We start from the raw sequence: 14,327 nt of genomic DNA, 5'->3' as shown, positions 1-14,327 counted from the left end.
GGCCAAGAACCCAACAAACAAACTGTAAGTCTGTCTTAGTTTCACTCAACTTGCTTTTGCTGCTATAAACAGGGAGTAAATCAAACCCCCTTTCCTCCCAGACTGGTCTGTGCTAATGGTTCCTGTGGAGCATGATGACAGCTCAATGCAAACACCCCCTAGTTAATTTGTTGAGTTCCCCGAGGGTACAGGGTTGGCTCCACACATCCTTCTACCTGAGCTACCAGGTTCTGGCTTTCAGCAGGGAACACTGCGCTAAAACAGAGAAGGGTAATGCAATTCTTTCTCCTCCTCCGCCTCCCCTTGTCTCCCTCTCCCCACTTCTTCATCTCTTACACCTGGTGGGCAAGGGGCTTCTTTGTGAATCAGGCAATTTCAGTCAAAATTTCAACTTGGGGTAATTTACAATGCAGAGCAATGGGCTAAGACATTTCTGACACTTCTGGAAATCTCTTAAATTTCTGAGTCTTGTTTTTGCCCTTCTTTAAAATGATGGGAAAATAAAACCCTATCACACTGCTTAACTCAGAAGAAATGCAGTGTTTTAGCTGTACACTTCACATGTGTTTTACCATTCTACTCCACCGTAACTTAAGCTGTAGAGGAAATGAAGCCATTCATTCATTTACTTAGTTTGCTATAAACATTTATTAATTTTGAAGTTCAACAATAAAAAGGCAATCCTTGAGGACTAATTGGGACAGTGTGGATCATCAATCTCTTCCTGTTTGAATTCTTGGTGAATGAATTGGGGAGCAGGTGCATTTCCTCTGGAGTTGTCCCAAAGCAGGGATGCATACATGGAGCAGTTCTTAAAGAAAAAGTTATTCAACAAGTTTACTTACAATTTCCTCATTTGGGGGATTTTCATGACTCTTCCCCATTGGACACCCTCTTTGTTCTTTACACTGTCTATAGCTCTGTTGGACTCTTAACAAATATATTTCTATAAACAGTGGTTAAAAAGGGGCAGATTATGAACCTCTCAGTTCTCACAGTACAAATAACCAGAATAACCTACATAGGGAGAAAGTTTCTGTCATCTCTTTTCATGTCAAGATCCTAATGCACATGGGTGGAAAGCTTCCCGGCTGTCGTCTTGGATCTGGGAGGGAGGTTCTGCTTTCTTCCCCAAGGACTTGCACAAGTGGGTCATGTTGATGTCATGCAAAGATGACTCAGTCTCTGGCCAGAGGTCATCTGGATGCCTTCTTGGATGAATTTTAATAAGGAAAGATTTCACCTAAAATTCACTATAGAGACATATGCAATATTTTTACTTAATCTTTACCCTGGCCCTCAACTCTGCAGTTTCCCCATCTCTTATCCATCTGCCTATTTTTTTCCTTGTTCTTTTTTCTCCCTTTGAGTTTCTTTGTTCTCTCATCATTTACTTAAAGTGCTGAGATCTTTTTGAAAATTGTTGTTAAATAAAAGCAATGAGGAAATGGAAAATTGCTGCCATACTCAGGTCAGGAAATGACTGGAAATTTTGACAGAATCAAATAAATATACATATGTTTTACCATCACTACACATCATACCAGTAAACCACAGCTGGCTAACGTCACACCTACTTTTGAAAAGTAAACATTGTGGCAATAAATGCCCCAAAATGACATGGATGTATTTTCATTCTTTTAACTTTCCTATACAGATGATCTGCATGGAGCTGGTATTTCAGTTGCCTTGGTGATAAATTATTTCCCCAGGTTACATCCTTCACTTCCCCACACCTCCTGGCTCTGTTTGTGTCAATACTCCTGCAGCTGGTACTTAGGTTTTTGCTACATAATTACTGTTTATTCAAAATCTCTTCCTTGTTTGGGGATTTACATTCAGCTTCCAAAACGTGATGACTCTTAGTTTTGTTCTTTGTGCTAAACATTGAAGGCAGCTTTTAGTTCTAACCAAAATATTTGCATGATGCTAATTACATTTCTGTGGACCATCAAAACAAAGTCTATGGAAGAATAAACAAAAAATGTGCACAAACTTCATAATCGCAATTTCAAGTCTTTTGCAAGAAAGGATCTTCTAATGGGAAGAAGCAGTAATATAGGCACCCTCTTGCTTATGAACAGCAAGGCCTAGGAAAGACAATTAAGAAATACTGAGAGCTCCCCAAGGGCCAGGCCTCCCCTGAGTGCCTTCCACATTTCATCTTGAAGCAACCGTATGAGATGAGTAGTGTTATCAGCCCACTTTACAGACAAGAAAACCAAGGCACAGAGAGGTAAGTCACTTTCCCCAGGTCTCTCAGGTAATAAGTGATGCTGTCTGAATTTAAACCCAGGCATTCTGATGCCAGAGCCCACTCTTGAACCACACCATAAGCTCCATTAGTATTTATTTTTCAAGTAGCTCAACAACCTATGTACTAGACAAAGGAGAAAGAAGAAAGGCAGAAGCCTCCCTCCCCTGCCCTGATACCGGTCCCCCTTTCAACTCATCAACCCTCATTCCCCCCAACCCTGCCCAGTACACGGGAGCAGCCCCAGAGGGCACTGGCTCCTTAACAGCTGCCTTTCCCATCAAACTTTATGTTAAAAGTCTGGTCTCTGACTTCTAGGAGTTCATAATCCAAATAAACAATATAAAGAGGCATATTAAAAGAACATGGAGGTGTGGGGAGAAACATGAAAAAGAAAAAAAGACAAAGTTTGTACCCAGTTTGATAGTAAAAGAGTGAGATTGGAGGTGTACAACCGATGAACAGCTTCTGAAGGCAAATCCAAAGCTAGACTCTTTTGGTTTCTGCCAACTGATAACTGCTCTGAGACGGCAGCCCACACTTAGAATATATGTGTGAACGTTTCTCATGATTTTATACATACACCTTGAATGGCAAATGCCTTTCAGCTCTCTGCAGTCGAGTCAACAGGCCCTCCCTTACCTCCTTGCCTTCTCCCATCTCCCCTTCCTCCTGGATGGCTGCTTTCATTCCTTTTGTCCAAGTATTCATTTAACAGCTCCTCACGGAGCACTTGTCTTAGAAGACCCAATTCTGGGCACTTCGAGGGATACCAAAGCTAAAGGCAGAATTTCCCTTCTTAAGGAATTCACGTGCCACAGGATCAGCTCTTAAAAATGAAACTCAGATCCTGCCCCTAACATTAAAACCATCCAATCAATGGTTTTCCATTGCTCTTAGGACAAAGGACCAAATTGACCCTAGTGCCACCCTAAAGTCCTGAGTGGATGTCCTGCCTCGTCCCCACACACGTCCCACACACTATACCCTCTGTTCACATCTCTCCAACTTTTTGTCAGCTCCTTGAATGTGTCAAACAGGGCTCTAGGTTTTAAGATCTTTTGCCATTGTAGATCTTATCATAACTTATGCATGTGCATTCCTGTGATGGCTGATTGGTCTGACCTTCCCCTCTGGACCATAAAGTGCAGGAGTGTGGGGAGGCAGTTATTGGTCCCCATAGAGGTAAGACAGAAATGTCAGCTGAAGTCAGGTTGTTAAGAGCCGCAGAGGTGCCAGACTGAGGAAGTTGGACTTTACTTTGTATGCTTTGGGGAGTCATTAATGGTCTTTGAGCAAGGGAAACAAGGTGATCAGAGGTGTGTGTTAGGAACAGAGTCGAGGCTAGTAGCGATAACTGGGCTGGAGAAAGAGCAGGGGTGCATTTAGGAGGCTGGGGCTGTACCTTGACTGAGAGGTATGAGAAGTTGCACAAAGGTGGTGGGGAAAGAGGAGGAGAAAACAGATTCAGGAGACTTGACCAAATCAACATTTGATCATTGTGCGTATGTGGGAATTGAAGGACCAGGGCAGGGTCAGGTCCAAAACAATGCCAAGTTTAGGTGACTTCATGAATAGGATAGAAAGGTAAGGGTAGGAGGCCCTTTTGAGAAGATGGCAGAATCAGTCCTGGAATTGTTTAGCTGCAGTCCAGTTCAGAGGTTGGACAAGTGGGACTAGAACACAGAAGGAAGGTCACGGTCTCTGAAGGAGAGGTGGGTGCCATGAGCACTGAGAAGGTCTCCGAGGGAGGAGAGAAAGGAGCCAGCAAGTAGGAGGAACACAGGACCAGGGAAGCCAGGGGAGGATGGGGCTCAAGGATGAGGTGCAAACGGTGACTTAAAGTGCTTTGCCAAGGGCTGGAAGAGGATGACATGTGAGCCCCATTATACTGTAGGTTCGCGGGAGGTCTGAGAAGCAGTTTCAGGGTAAAAGTTTTGAGGGTAACGGCCACACTGCAGGGATTTTCTTAAGACTATAGAGCTCACCAGATATTTGACTGCCCTCTGCTGCTGAACTTGATTTAATTCAACAGGGCAAACACCAGTGTTTACTGGAGCCCAGCCCTAGAACCAGGTGCTTTATGCTATTTAAATTATTTTTCACCACAGTCCTGGGAAGATGTCTTCACTCATTTTAGTATTTAAGGGTCTATTTTCATACAACTTACAGTTTAAGATGGAGCTCAGGGAAGTACTGTAACTTGCCTAAGGACAGACAGTGACTAGAGCCTGTAGTCTGCAAGTTCCACAAGGGCAGGAGTCAGGAATTTCATTCATCATCATCGATGCCTAGATAGCAACGCTTGCATATATAGGATAGGATGACTTTTCAGATGAATGAAATGAATGAATGAACTGATGAAATTTGGCATCAAAATCAGATCCAATTCCAAAGTGCGTAAGCCTTCCAATACACACTGCTACCTCTCATGCTCCTTTAGCCCAACAGAAGAGATTGTCCTGTTGCCCATTTCTTCAAAAATCTCTTCAGAAACAAGAGTGAAGAAGTGTTGCTTCTGAATAAAAGCGTGTGATTATAACTGCACTTCACAAATTACTCAGCTGATAAATCAGTCAAACAAGTCAAAGTTAAATTCATAACATGTATGTCAGAGCTCACAAGCAAGTAAATATGTATGAAATTAAAAAGAAAAACATTTTGAGAAGGAAGTGTCCCTCACCCATCACAAGAGTCAATCATGGGCCAAATTCTTTCAAATTATCGGAGACAACTTTTCATATACTTTTTAGAGAAAATTACTTTCCTAAAGTGACATTCCTTTATATATATTTCAGAACACAAATTCATGGGAAATAGAGGTCACAGATTTGAAATTAATTATTGGAAGCTGAAAAGAGATTCAAACTTAACTTCTTTAGGAAAGAATTTTTTAGTCTTTTTATGGAAATGCTGGGAAGAGGCATTCCCTAAGAAGGAAGATTTGAACTACAACAATCTATGTATTTCTGTTAGTGGAGGCTGGCATCTGTACTGATTGACAGCTTCTTCCATTTAGTCCAAATTGAGCTGGGACCTGGGAGACTAGACAAACCATTAAAAAGTGTTGTAGGTGGAAACAAATTTTAAGACTGCCCCTAGTTAAATACAAGTCTGGATAATCAACTGGACCTTCTAAATATCAGTTTTTCCCTCTGGGTTATGGGATTAAAAGTGCCTGGTCTACCTAATTTACAGAATTGTTTTAAAGATCAAAGCAGGTAATATAAGTTTAGAATTGATGAGCAATGTCAAAGCACCACACAAATGCAGTGTAACTGCCATTGCCTCTTGAAAGATGCTTCTAATCCATCCCCATCCAGACAGAAAAATGACCTTCAAGCAGTGATGCTCCTGTTGGGTTTTCTCTGATTCATCACCTTATCAAAACACAGAATCGAGTGGCTTTTCAATAATCCTCCAGACAAGGCTGTCCTTAAGCACGGTGTAAAGAAGATTCTTTGCTCATCTTACAAAGCTCTAGATTTGCCGATGTCGGCCTCTTGGAAGCTTTTAGATGATCCTGCAGTTTCTGAACTCCGATGAAGCTTCTAGAATTACATAGGCCCTGCAAATTTGAGTGTATAGTTCTCCAATCTTGAGGTGGAAAATCCTCACTGGTATCTCTTCCAAAGTAAAATCCAAGGAAACCAGTGCCAGAATAGTCCCAGGAGTATTTTTCAAACCAGGAAAGCTTCTGAAACCTGGAGTTTGGTCTGTGGCTCCTTTCTGAGGGATTTGCTTATACTGCAGTGTTCTCTTTCTGGGCCCCACACTGGGCAAAGGAGATGGAAGCGTGGCTCTTAGCAAGCCAGGTGCCTTCTTACAAGGTGTGTTGCTAAGAGTCAGATCTCCAGTCTTGGGTTAACATGGATAACGATCTCTGATCGGGGCCTCTCCAATGAAGACACGACTTGAATGGTTCTGAGTGCACACTGAGATGCTTAGAAGGTGAATAGGGGAAGGCAGGCAAAACACAGCCACTCCGAAGTCCTTGGAGAGGTCCATGGTGTTAGGCCCCAGGTTCACCTGGAGTACCATAACAGAGGGCAGTAGGGATGTTTGCCAAGAAAAATAAGAGACACAATATATTTATCCAACTCTCCTTACGTGCCAGGAACTTTAAATACATTATCTCATTTAATTTTCATAATAGTTAATCCTATTAGAAAGATATTAAAATACCTCTTTTACAGATGAGTAAAGTGAGACATCAAATCTCATTCACACAAAATATTTATTGAGCACATATTGTTTTTCAGACACCTAGAATATGGTGATGAATACAGGCACATTATTGTTAAGAACTAATGGCCAAGAGGAGGTCAAAAGTGCCCAGTATATTGTCACTGACCAGATTTAAGAGCCCGGATTTAAATGTAGATGTGTTTGGCTCAATGCCTTCCTATTTGGCTTCCAAGGCGACAATGGTGTTAAGCCATTCATTTGTTCATTCGTTCAGTGAACAGTTAAGTGTTGAGCACCGACTGTGTGCTGGGCTCTGCCAGAAGTAGAGTGGACACAGCAATGAGTCAAATGAGTCCAATGAGGCAGAGCTGGTTCTTGTCTTCAGGGGCCTGAGCCCTGTGGCAGGGCCTCGGGGACTCCTCACCAGGGCAGAGCCGCTGCCCCTCCTTTCCCTGGGCGCTACAGTCCTGCCGCCAGTTCAGGCTGGGTCTCCATGGTGCCCGGTTCATTCCGCTTACATCAGGCAGCACAGTGGGGACATTTCTAGCTGATTTTTCTCTCCCCTTATGGACAGAACCATTTTCTTTGTTAGAGGAAATGCCGATTCCGGATAGAAGAGATCAATTATAAATGAGAGGAATAGAAGTAAACTGAAAAAATAAAAGGGACAGATTTCCGGTGTTTTTCAAGGCGGGCGGCCTCGGGGACTGAGGGTGGAAGCCGGGCAGAGCCTCCGCAGGATCCGCGCACATCCCGGCGACGTCACCGGCCCGCCTCACTCGGGCCGCAGTCGCATCTCCGCGACCGCGCAACAGGGTCGGATGCGGCGTGCGCGCAGGTCCGGGTTCGCGGGGAGCTGACGGCAGCGATTCTGCCGCCGCAGGAAGCCCTCCCTCTGCGCAGACGTCCCGCTCGCGGCTGACGTCCAAGGGGCTGCAGCCCCCCAGCACCATCTGTTGACTATTTCAGGCAACTGTCTTCTCCTGTCCAAGAGCCCTGGTTCCGGGTCCCAGAGGCTTGATCTGTTCGCTTCCTGTTAGCTTCTTGACTTCAGGATTAAGTTTAGGACTAAATTATGTAAGGCTAACCCCTGCATTGCAGACAGTGTCATTTCGTATTTCTCCCTGGCATTCAGAAAGGAAACTACGGGTGCCATTATTTCCTATTCACATCAGTTAGGTGGACGGGTATTAGCGTAGTTCTCAGGCTCCAGACAGGAAAGCTGCGATCATCGTGTCTATTGCTTGGTTACCTCTCCTGGCTGCTTCTTGTAAGGTCTTTTCCGACCTTCTGGCTCACCCACCTTTCCGGTGTCCCAGCAAAGCCCGTACACCCCTCAATTTACTGTGGCTGGCTATTTCCTCCTTTTCTGGGGTTGGCCTGTCTCACCACAGCACTGAAATATTCTGTTGTTCACTCAGCTCTTTCTGATAATTCTCCCGGTTTTTTCTCTGCACAGCACATCTCAGACGAATCATGTATTTTGATGCACGGAGGAATGGATAGCCACCCACATAAAATACTGCTGTTCCACAACAGGAACACGCGATGAAGATGGCGTTTTACTGCGGGTGGTTTCAGGTGACACTTAGCCTTGACAGACGGGTCTGCCAGATTGAGGTTTCATAACGTAAAGGGGAATTCTTAGCCTATTTCCTGGCACAAAACAAATTTTAATCTATGTTTATTTCCTTTCTTCCTTGGAAGAAGTCATTCAGCCTGGACTTCTCAGAGAGTCTTAGAGAGTCTCCAATCTTAGATATGCATGAGCCTGTGCCCAAGATTGGCCAAGTCAGCTCTGAGACTAGACATTTCCACCTTTCCGAAGAACAGTTCTGACAACCCGGCATGGCAGAATTTGTGAGACAGTAGGATCTTGGAGCTAAAACAGCCCTTGGAGGTAGTCTCTACTGACTCAGGCCATTGGACAGGCTTTAAATAGGTTAGTAAATCTAAGTATAAGCAGACAATGAGATGGTGGTCAATGCTGGAAGATGCCATCATGGCTTTTTCTTCAGCACTCTCTCCACCAAGCTGACTATATTGACTCATTGTGCTATTTCTTCCCAGAAATGATCCACTTTTGGGTTCATCTGCTTTGATATATTTGTTGCTTTCAAAACATAACGACCAACTTAGAGTGATGCTTAAAAAGACTCTGCAGAACTCTTGTGAGATCCTGGAACTTTTCAGGTGAGATAACTTCCTTCAGAAGTGACAGCACATCTAAGCACAGATCTGCTGAAAGAGAGGATGCTTGGCCTGGACATGTGCAGGCCTTGGAGTCAGGCACACCTGGGTTTGAGTTCAGAGTATAGCACTTTCTGGTTGTGGGACATAGTGTCAGGGAAGTCACTAGCTTCTCTGACCCTTACCTTCCTTATCAACAAAATTAGAAAATTAGTACCTCTCACTGGAGACTGCTGGGGAAGTCAAATGGCCTTATGTATATAAAGTGCCCGGCACATAATAAGCACCAAGTACCATTCATTTATATTCCTCATTGCACATTTGAACTTCACTGTATTGAACAGACTCAAAAGATGTCTTATTGATTACCTAGCATGTTACTGAGAATAGGAAAGGATTCAGCAGAAGGCTTTGCTAACAACAGTTAAATGTAATTTTTTTTCAGGATAGTCCACATCCATTGGCAGAAATAGATTTCCTAATAAATATAATAAAGACAGCAAAAGAATGGCACTTCTATGTTGTCTTAAATGATTGAACTCCACTTCTGCTGTGTACCTGAATATGTCTTGCCTTGCTCTGTACTGTATCTATACCATATTTTCTCTTTTAATTTTCTATCACTTTTTGAGCACCTATCAAAGATTGCATTAGGTATTTTACATACATTTTCTCAGTTAAGACTCCCCATAATCTTATGGAGGGTTGTTTCATTATTCCAATATTACAGATGAAGCTCAGATTAGGTGACTTAGTTCTGAGATGACACAGGCTTGCCTGACACTAAGCCTCCTCTGGATTGAGGGTGCCTGTATGTGTGGACCTCTGAATGTGGCATTTTATGTGCATGTTACTGACTCATGTTTAGCAGGCATGCACTGTGGGTTCCTTTTCCCATAATTAATGTAACTTGTACTCCAACAGTCTTGAATCAATGAATCTTCTCTTTCTCATCAGATGTTACTTTTAATCAGCAATATGTCTTTGTGTGATAGCTAGCAAGGTCCATGGAATGGAATTTTCCCCTCTGGGCAAAGATCTGACTTTCATTTTTGCTAAGCTCACCATGTAGGATGAAGGGAAGGGTGATGTATATTGTTTTCTTACTTACAAGCTTGTTATCTTCTGGCCCTTGTCTACCCCTCCAGCCTCCATGCTCACCTCTCTCCCTTAGGCACCCTACATTCTGGCCATACCAGGTTGCTTCTATTTCTCAGCAGCACATGCTTCTCCATCCATGGGGCCTTCACATGCTGCTCTATTTACTTGGAACACCAGTCACTTCCTGAGGAGTTGAATTCTACCTACTATCTAAGTCTCAACCTGGAGAACCTTAAGTAGAACTTCCTCCAGAAAGCCTTCTTGACCCTCTGTTTCAGTTGTCTGTTGCTGCATAACAAAATGTAGTGGCTTAAAACTACCAGCATTCATTTGCTCACAAATCTGCAATGGAGTTGGGCTTTGTGGGGACAGCTTACCTTCTGTTCCAAGTGGCATTGGCTGGACCAGTTTGGCTCAAGCTGGAGGATCCAAGATGGCTTCATTCATATGTCTGGCACTCAGCTGGGATGAGAGAACCTGGATCCCACTTTTTCTCCACAAGGTTTCTCCAGCAGGATTTCTTTACACACTGGTTGGCTTCTAAGAGGGTGAAAATAGAAGCTGCAAGAAAGTACCTGAAGGACTATGCTAGGAAGTCCTGTGGTGTCCTCTCTGCCACATTCTACTGATCAGATTGGATTGCAGGGCCAACCAAAATCAAAAGGAGGGAAAATAGATTCCATCTCCTGGAGTGACAGGGCTTACTTCCCAAGGCTTGGAAAGAAAAGCTGGCCGAGTCATTGCAGCAATCTTCTACCCTCCCACACTAGTTCAGTTCTATTATACAGAGCACCACCACCACCTCTGTGAAAACCAAGAGCCCTTGATGGGAGTCCTATCTGACATGTTCATTGCTAATTACAAATATAGTGAATGAATGAATGAATGAATGAATAAGTGGGTGAGCAAACAATAGTCCAGGCACATAATACACAGCAGCTTTCATGCATGTCATTAATGTAGTTTGCCTTTCTTGGTGATGATAAGCTTGACTTTTAAAGTCATGTGGCACTTCTCCCCTTTGGAAAATTTTGAAATGCATCTCATGAGGATTGAAATTTGACAATCTCTAAAGACACACAAAAAATTTACAGTTCTGAAGAGTGCTTAGAATATTCAGAATTCTCTAGGAGGAAAAGGCAATGATCATGTTGGCAGCAGTCTTTTGTAAAGTTATTGTAACATGAGTTGTTTTCTGGTGCCTGGAAAACTGGTACTGCAATATTAGAAGATCTTGCCTTGTTAGTGCTTGTCTAAAACTGGCTGTTTTGGAAACACATTGGAAAATCCCTTCCTCCTGTCCCCCTCTGTCTTTTTTGTTTTTAATATTAACAAAAGCAGAAGGAGATTTCGAGAGAACAGCAAAGCCGTAAATGGCTATGTGGCATTCATGGGAGTTTGTTTTAGAAACTCACATTTCAAATGCTGAATTAGCTACAGGTTTATGAGAGGGAAAAAGTGAAACTTCCTAGAACCAGAGGGGAAAAAAGAATAAGCCAAGGAAATTGATCAATGTGTATTTCTTTTGAACAGAGTGTGAGGCACAGGGAAAATGGAACTTTTTCAGCCAGGGCAGCACTTGAAAAATCTGGTTTTGACCTATGAGTCATTTGATGCACAGATGCCAGACTCTGGAGCCTTGCTGGTTGCTGCCTGTCTCCTGGGCCTTCATCTGCCTGAGCAGCTGAGCTGAGCCAAGAGGGATGACAAGCAGAAACTGGATTATCAGCCTTCCTGCATTATGTCTCCCAGGCTCTCTCTATATTAAAAATGAGAGGTGTCAGGAGTGTTTGCAAGCATTTCTAAGAGTCAATGAATGAGTTGGCAATAATTGTTAATTGTGATTTTTTTAAAAAGACATCTTAGTAAGGAATAACACTGAGCTGCTTCAAATTCTTGTTTGTGTGTATGTATATGTATGTATGTGTGTGTAAACATATTTATTTTATATATGTATATGTGTATATGTATATATATGTGTGTATATATATATATATATATATACATATTTTTCTCTTTCAGCAGATTAAAAGGATAGTGTGGAAATAGAAGAATTCAGGCAAACATGGTCTCTTGGCCTCACAGACCACTTAGCAGCTCAGAGCTGAGAATGGCATGTTTTTCGTTTGGATTTCTAGGCCTGAGGTCAGCATTTATTTCTTTGTAAACACATGTAAACAATGTCTCTAGGCAACCATCATGAAGTAAAGGCAACTAGTTCTGAAAAGCAGAATAATGTCTTTCATTTTCTTCTTTTTGCTACTTAGAAAATCTCTCCCACTCTATACCCACCAACTGCCCCCACACATTCTGCAATAAAACCCATAGTTTGTGGGGTTTTTTTCACCACCAAAAGGGAAAAATTTCTCAACATATTAAGTATCAGAGGCAAGTGCCTTCACAAAATTCCGTCAAGTAGCACCCTAACCTGATAAGTCTTTCCACCCAAGACATAGTTCAAAGAACGCAGGCGTTTTCACTGGCTTCGTGCATCATCTGCCCAGCGCAGGTTCCTTTCAGCGCTGCGCGGTTGCCTAGCAACCTGCAATGAGTCAGCCCCACTCCTCTCGTTTTCTTACATTGGTCTTCACAGGCTTTTGTTTTTGTTTTGTTTTGTTTTTGTCTTTTTCCAATTTGTTTGCCCTGCAGCAGAGGGTTCTGACCCACTACCTTCAGTCCTAGAATGCCAAGCTGTCGAGCGTCTCCCTCACCTGGGAAGGGAGCCGCTGCTATTGTGAAGCAGCGCAGTGACAAGATCAGCGCTTGCTCCTGCTCAGGAGCCTGTGAGGGAACAGACCACGGCGGCAGACGTGGAAAGGAAGAGAGGGCGCAGAGGAGAGCCGCGGGGCTGGGTCAGGTTTCACAAGAACACATATTGGGGCACAGGCTTTTGGATGTGAGTATTCTGGACTTGCAAAGCCAGAGTTCTTTACTTTATACTATTTTCTTTATACTGTTCTTCTTATAGCCCTGTTTGGTCCCACAATGTGGCACTTCAGAGAAGAGGCAAATAGACTAGACATGTTCAGGTCTCTGCACATTGTCTGTAATCCTTGAGTGAAGCCATCTGTGACATTTTTTTAATGCCCGACGCCATGGAAAACAGGAGATATGCTCATTTTACAAATGTTTTCTCCAGACAATAACTCTTCTGCCTGCTCCAGCTTTCACCCCAAGTAAAACATTTTCACCCAGGGGGCAATCATCAGACAGGCTGCTTGCAGCCTGCCACTCAAAGGCAGTGGTAGAGAACTTTGTGCTTTGAGGCACAAATCCTCACTGAGAACCAGGGGTAGATATGGGAGGTGCTCTGAATGGGGTAAGCATCTGCCCTCCAACTCTGGTATGGTTGGGGGTATGGCCATTGCATAAACTCATGAAACCTTCTCTCTAGAACATTCTTATTAGCATGCCTCAGATCCAGTAACAGACAATGTCTGAGCCTGTTTCTTCCAGGTTTCATATTCACAGAGGACAAATGGCACAACACAGACCAGTGGATAAGACCTAAATTACCCAGCATGGGAAGGGCCAGGGTGACATAGGTCAGCTAGGACCATGGAGGCCAGAGAAGAGAGGGTGATGGTGAGTCAAACAGTTATCCCAAGGGATGTCCAGTGCAGTGTGATGGTGGCCTTGGAGGTGGTGATGAGATGCTGTCACCGAATTTTGTGGGCAGGGCCATGGGAGGGCCAAGAGATCATGGCAGATGTTATTTGTTTGTGAGCTAATGTGAGACACAACCTAGGGACCTATGGGGGTGAAGGATGAGTGAGCTAGTGTGGTAAAAATGAATAGTAAAAGTTTTTAGTTCCTCAACCTGCATGTGCATAGCTCATCCTTAACTCTTACTAGCGCTAATGCATTTAATCCTAGCCACCACCTTACACCTTAGGCACTACCACACTGCACAAGTGAGTAAACCAGAACAGAGAGATGAAGAAACTTGCCTGAGCTTACATGCAAGGGAGAGCCATGTTTCAGCTCTGAGCCCAGACAACTGTGCCTTACCAGTATTTTACTCGGCAAATGGGGCAATAAAATATGGGTTATTGAGCTACAGGGGTCTCATTTGCAGCTATAGATCACTGTCAGCCACAGTCAGGCTGAGGGCATTTGGTTTGTGTTTTGTTGTTTCAGACCAGCCTTATTCTCCACTTGACAAAAAGCATCCAAGGAGTAGTTTAAACAGAATTACTTAGAAACACTTCACTCTTAAGGCTCCACATATGTCCTTACATGTGAAACTGTCCACATCTTGTGTCTACAAGGGCCTTTCTCTATTATAACCCATAATGACACCACCAATCATGTCCCATAACATACAATCAGTCTGTCCCAAGTATGGATACTCAGCAGTCTCATCCAGTCATGAGGCCTGTCCAGAGGGTACCAAAGCCTGAACATAGCCACCCTGCCTTTTCTGGAGGATGGTATGGTGTATACTTGTTGGGGTTTTGTGGTTATTTAGATGGTGCCACTGTTGTTGCCTTGAGCTTTTTTTTTGGTATTCTTCTTCTTAATGGTCCAAGGAGCATTTACTTTTGAACTTGACCTTAAGCCATGCTCATACACATCCTCTAGGGACACTCTT

At 43.4% G+C, this 14,327-nt stretch overlaps 1 long non-coding RNA gene across 1 annotated transcript; it reads right to left on the bottom strand.

The window, feature by feature from the left end:
• Positions 1-655: 655 nt before the first annotated feature.
• On the bottom strand, positions 656-13,818 carry LOC140847959 (uncharacterized). Its single transcript, XR_012128317.1, has 3 exons — positions 12,162-13,818; positions 10,111-10,273; positions 656-811 (listed from the first exon to the last, which is right to left on the bottom strand). It is a non-coding gene; the product is annotated as an uncharacterized lncRNA (long non-coding RNA).
• Between the last annotated feature and the right edge of the window lie 509 nt (positions 13,819-14,327).

Source organism: Manis javanica, chromosome 2 (genome assembly GCF_040802235.1).
Source record: "Manis javanica isolate MJ-LG chromosome 2, MJ_LKY, whole genome shotgun sequence".
Taxonomy (NCBI): domain Eukaryota; kingdom Metazoa; phylum Chordata; class Mammalia; order Pholidota; family Manidae; genus Manis; species Manis javanica.
This window is presented reverse-complemented; position numbering and strand designations above follow the sequence as displayed.